This window comes from Neovison vison, chromosome 1, assembly GCF_020171115.1.
Source record: "Neovison vison isolate M4711 chromosome 1, ASM_NN_V1, whole genome shotgun sequence".
NCBI classification, from domain to species: domain Eukaryota; kingdom Metazoa; phylum Chordata; class Mammalia; order Carnivora; family Mustelidae; genus Neogale; species Neogale vison.
In genome coordinates this window covers 149,483,466-149,488,845 of record NC_058091.1, presented here as the reverse complement: position 1 = coordinate 149,488,845, position 5,380 = coordinate 149,483,466, and the positions used below count along the sequence as shown (strand labels likewise).

At 60.7% G+C, this 5,380-nt stretch overlaps 1 non-coding gene across 1 annotated transcript; it reads left to right on the top strand.

Annotated features, from left to right (window-relative positions):
• The first annotated feature begins 2,247 nt into the window (after positions 1-2,247).
• On the top strand, positions 2,248-2,353 carry TRNAL-CAA. Its single transcript has 2 exons — positions 2,248-2,285; positions 2,308-2,353. It is a non-coding gene; the product is annotated as a tRNA-Leu (tRNA).
• Positions 2,354-5,380: the final 3,027 nt, after the last annotated feature.

The window sequence follows — 5,380 nt, the reverse complement described above, 5'->3', positions numbered from 1 at the left end:
TTTACAGAATTAACAGTCTACAGGATGTTTATTTCATTATGGACCATAAGGAAATGAGCTGGTGAGAATTATCCTTTGCAGGACTTACGAACTCACTTTAGGCACAAGTATATCCTTGGTAGGCTGGAGGAGACGTCTGTCCGCCTACCCCTCACGGAGTCATCCACAGGTTTATTTAGAAGAGGAAGGTGCAGAAATGGGTGAAGTGTCTTTTTCTTTCTTTCAAACAACATCCCGAGCATGGCACTGAAAGATCCTGGAGCCGCACCCAAGAATCAGACAGCACGCCTCCACTAGAAGCAAACTGCAAGAGGTTTACTGATTACACAGGCGCCTGCAGACGCATCAGCCTTTGTGGGCTGAGCGTGCGGGGCTAAGTTGGGGAGCAGATTATATAGGGCAAGGTTGGGGTGGCGGGAAGTGAGTTTACAGAAGCAGATGCTTGGTTACAGGAGTCTAATTGATTAATTTGATTCAGGCATGATTGGGCGTTGGGGGTCAGGGCGTTCTGGCGGTTCCTTGGGACACCACTCTGGAAAGTCCGGTACATTTCGTTTCTCATTTGTCTCTCCTTTTGACAGACCGGGTGACCACAGACAATGTGTTGCTATCAGGCTATGGGGACAATAGGTTGCTAAAACAAACCTTACCAACAAACCTTACCAAGGAGGAAGGGGGTCTTTCAGCACAAGCAGCCTAAAATTATCAAATACTTAACAGGGCTTTGAGTTTTCTACCCAGATGGCTCAAATGTGAATTAAGTTGCCCAAATGAGTACATCAAGTAACAAACCAGCCATAAAGCATGAAGGCTGAAGAGCACGAAGTGTTCCGTGCGTGAGCTTTATTTATGTATTTATTTTTATTTTTTTAAGATTTTATTTATTTATTTGACAGAGAGAGATCACAAGCAGGCAGAGAGGCAGCAGAGGAGGGGGGGGAAGCAGACTCCCCGCTGAGCAGAGAGCCCGATGCGGGGCTTGATCCCAGGACCCTGAGATCATGACCTGAGCCGAAGGCAGCGGCTTTAACCCACTGAGCCACCCAGCCGCCCCCGTGCGTGAGTTTTAAATCCCATCGTGCGTGTGGAGAACGTGTCCACCGCACAGAGAGCGCACGGCGGTGCCCGGCGGAGGGCGGGAGGCGGCAACCGAAGCTCCGCGGTTCACAGCGATTTTGTTTGCGAGGACGCGGGCTCTGGAGCCACGACGCTCACGGGCCGCGGACGGGGGTCAGGGGCCGAACAGGACCGCCGCGCAGTGCCAGGCCGCCCGCTCCTGCGCCACCAAAACCTGGCGCGAGGCCGAGGGTCCGCACGTGCACCGACGAGGGTCCGCACGTGCACCGACGAGGGTCCGGACGTGCACCGACGAGGGTCCGGGACGTGCACCGACGAGGGTCCGCACGTGCACCGACGAGGGTCCGCACGTCCACCGACGAGGGTCCGGGACGTGCACCGACGAGGGTCTGCGCGTGCACCGACGAGGGTCCGCACGTCCACCGACGGCGCCCCGGCGCGCCAGCCTCTTCCCAGAACAGACCCAGCCTCCGCCCAGCGCCACAAAAACCGGGTCCGCGTGAACACACTGCGACCAAACGTCCTCAAAAGTCCCAGATCCGTCCCCGCTCCGAGCTTGGCCCCCAGAAGGGCGGCGGGGGCAAGGGGTCGACCCCTGCTGCGCCCTGGGCGCTCGCCGGCCCCGTCCCGGCCCGCAGGCTGCGCGGGTCCCTCCGCCGCGTCCCCGAGCCCCCGCGCTGGCGTCCGGCCAGAGGCCCGGCCCCGGCAAGCCCCGAGCCCGGAGGAGGCCGCGCACAGCCGGCAAAGCGGGGGAAGCCCGCGTCGGGGGGCGTCGCGCCGGGCCGGAGGGCTCGGACCCCCGCGCCGGAGAGCGGCCGAGGGCTGGGAGTGGGGCCTGTGCCGCTCCCCGGCCCGCCCCTGCCCTGCCCCTCCCCCTGACCGTCCCGCTGTACCTGCCGCTGCCGCGGTACCTGTCCCTGCACCGGCACACGCGGGCCGGGACGCGGCTGCGGGCGAGAGGCGGGAGCCGAGCGGAGGGCGGGGAAGCCGGCGCTCGGTCCTCCAGGGCGCCCGCCGCTGTCGGGTCCGGGGAAGTGCGTCCTCCCGCGAGCTCCCTCCTGCGGCGGCCGCCCCGTGGCGTCAGCGCTCCCGCCAGCCGCGGGCGCACGTCACAGGCGCGTCACTCCTCCACAGCTACTTTAGCGAAAAATCTGCCGTCTTCCGCAGGGTGTCAGGATGGCCGAGTGGTCTAAGGCGCCAGACTCAAGCTCCGCTTCCCCGCGCTGGGGATTCTGGTCTCCGAATGGAGGCGTGGGTTCGAATCCCACTTCTGACACATCATTTTTTTCTCCTCCTCCTAATTTCCTACACAAGGAGACGGATCGGAGCAGCAGGGACAGGGGTCTTACCGATCTACATTATTAAAAATTGACTTAAATTTTTCTTACAGGGGCTCTTAAAACACCGAAACTAGCGGAAGCGAAAATATCGCGATATGTTCTGAAGCCGAGCGCTCTGGCGCGCCCTAAAGGAGAGCCGCGACCATGGAGGATGGCATCGCGAGATGTCTGGAAAGCGCGAGAGTCGGGGCCGGCGCCGGCGTGCGGCGCGGGGGACGGCGGCGTGATGGCGGGTCTCTCCTCCCGGGCGCGGGCGGCCGGCTCTGCCCCGGACCGCGTCCCCCCCGCAGTGCCCAGGAAGGCCTTCACGGTCCTCCGAGCCGCTCGGCGTGTGCGGCAGCCGTGGAGCCCGCGGCAGCGTCCGGGTTCGTGTGCTCGGTCCGACCCGGGACGGGACGGCTGCGCCCCGCCGCCCCCGCGGGTCGTGTTCCGGCCCCGCCGTCTTCCGCGGAGCGCCCGGCTGCCCCCGGGAACACCTCCGGGCGGACCGCGGCCGCAGCCCGTCGCGCGGCGCCCCTGCGTCCCGCCCCGGCCCTGCGTCCCGCCCCGGCCCTGCGTCCCGCCCCGGCCCTGCGTCCCGCCCCGGCCCTGCGTCCCGCCCCGGCCCTGCGTCCCGCCCCGGCCCTGCGTCCCGCCCCGGCCCTGCGTCCCGCCCCGGCCCTGCGTCCCGCCCCGGCCCTGCGTCCCGCCCCGGCCCTGCGTCCCGCCCCGGCCCTGCGTCCCGCCCCGGCCCTGCGTCCCGCCCCGGCCCTGCGTCCCGCCCCGGCCCTGCGTCCCGCCCCGGCCCTGCGTCCCGCCCCGGCGGCGCCCGTGCCTCCCCGAGGGAGGAGGGACCGCTGCGCCCGCGGCGGAGTCCGGGAGGGCCCGAGTGCGCCGGGGGCGGCCGCCGGGGCTGCGGCGGGGGCGCCACCAAACAGGGTAAAGAACTAGAATCAAGGAAGCTCCTGCCCTGGAGTTACAAGGACAGGACCTCGGCTCCGCCTCCGGAGCGCAGGCCGCGCCTCCTCGTCCCGGGGACCCGCGTCCGTCCCGCTCGGGGTTCGGCGCTGAGGCCGCGGGGAGCACGCGGGTCTGCGCTTCTCGCCGGCGGTGACGAGGGAGCAGCCCCCGCCGCGGAATGTGTGACTCCGGGGGACTTGGCGGCCCCAACGGAGCACAGACTCGTGGAGAAGACGGTCCTGCAAGGCCCGAGTCGCCCTCAGCCTGCGAATGTCTGGGCATTTACAAGGAAGGGGCTTTCTTACCAGTAGCCTAACTTCCAGGGACCCCTGACTCCGTGCCTGAAGCCCTAACATCTTCCCCTAAAACCGAGGGGGCCGAGGCAGGAAGAAATATAAATAAAACTGAATTTGCTTTAGAACTGCAGCCCCTTGTTAAGAACGTGGGACAAGAGAAATGGACATTCCTGCTCCCAACCGTCTCACAGTGACTGCGGGACTACAGGGGAAAACCACCTTAACTTGACAGTAGCGGGCCCGGGTATCCTGTGAGCTTCCTTAGCGCCTGACAGTGCTCTCCAAGCCCTTTCCCTCACCTCCCCCAGCCCATCGTGAGTAAGCGGCCACCGCACAACCGACGTCGCCCCCCCCCCCCACTTCACCTGCGTTCCGTAAGCGCGGCACCATGACCACTCAGGACCCTACTCTCGTTATGGATTTTACAGGAATCGTCAAAATGGGAGAGAGGGCGCAGGTGGAGTCAGCCGTTCTATTCAACAACAGAATTCTTGGGAGACATTCGTCATGGAGGAGATCCAACTGTCCATCTGAAGGGCCCAGTTCTGAATTGAGAGGGCTGGAACCAAGTGGTTTCACCAGTACCAAATAGGCTAACTCCCAGCGATACTTAAGTTAACTGTGCTCAGGCGAGATGTGCAATGAAACACAAGACCGTAAGGACCTTCTTAGCAAGAGGCTTTCACTAAAGTTAAACTGTCCCTGCTCCCCTTCCTCCAGGGGATTTCACTTAAAAACGAATCCTGGAAACCAGCTCCAGGTAACAAAGCCCAGATCCTAGGGTGGGTCAGGCCTGGTGGAGACATCCGACGGGGGCGGGTGGGGGGGGTGGAGGGGGTGGGACTGCCTACTGTCTCCCTGGTTACCAAGGAGTATGGGTCCCGCCCTTTGGAAGCCTTTTGGGTGCCATTCCCGACCAAGGTGATAGGCTGGTTCAAATGTCTACTAGGGTAAATTGTAACTCAATTGGTCACCTAGCATCACTGGAGTTTCCTGTGTGTGTTACAATCTCATTGGTCACCTGTGCGTGGCCAGGCCCCACCGCATGGCCTTTGCCCTTAAAAGGTAGACTGCAAAGCGGAGAAGGGTCGCCCTCTCTTATAAGAGGTGGGTCTCTGGACTTTCGGTTAGGTTTTTGATGCTTGGTGTGAAATAAAGCTTTGCTTGACCTTCGCTTTGTATCAGTCTCGCTCCTTTAATCACAGACCCATTATTGGAGCATAACAAAGACAAGGGGAAATGAAACCAACTCTGACAAAGTTTCTGTTATTATTAAACACCGGTACAGCACATACCACATCTTATGGATGTATGAACACTGTCCTCATAAAATCATTTTCAGAGGAGCCGATAAATGGATTTCTGAAGACCCTGGAAGAATCTGTTAGCTTCTGACTCACTGGGTGAGTTACAAAAAGGCAGGAAGATAATGTGAGGAAGAGGAGATAGTAACTGTTTCACCTGGAAAACCATTTCACCTAGAAGGAAAAAAATAAAGATGCTTCTGGCTTTTCATATCTCTGGCATATTGGATTTTAAAAGGTTAACTTTTGTTTTATATTTTTGAACTTTTAAGAAGATTATTTATTTATTTATTTATTTGAGAGAGAGAGAGAGAGAGAACATGAGAAGAGGGAGGGCCAGAGGGAGAAGCAGACTCCCTGCCAAGGAGGACTTGATTGCAGGACTCCAGGATCCTGACCTGAGCTGAAGGCAGTTGCTTAACCA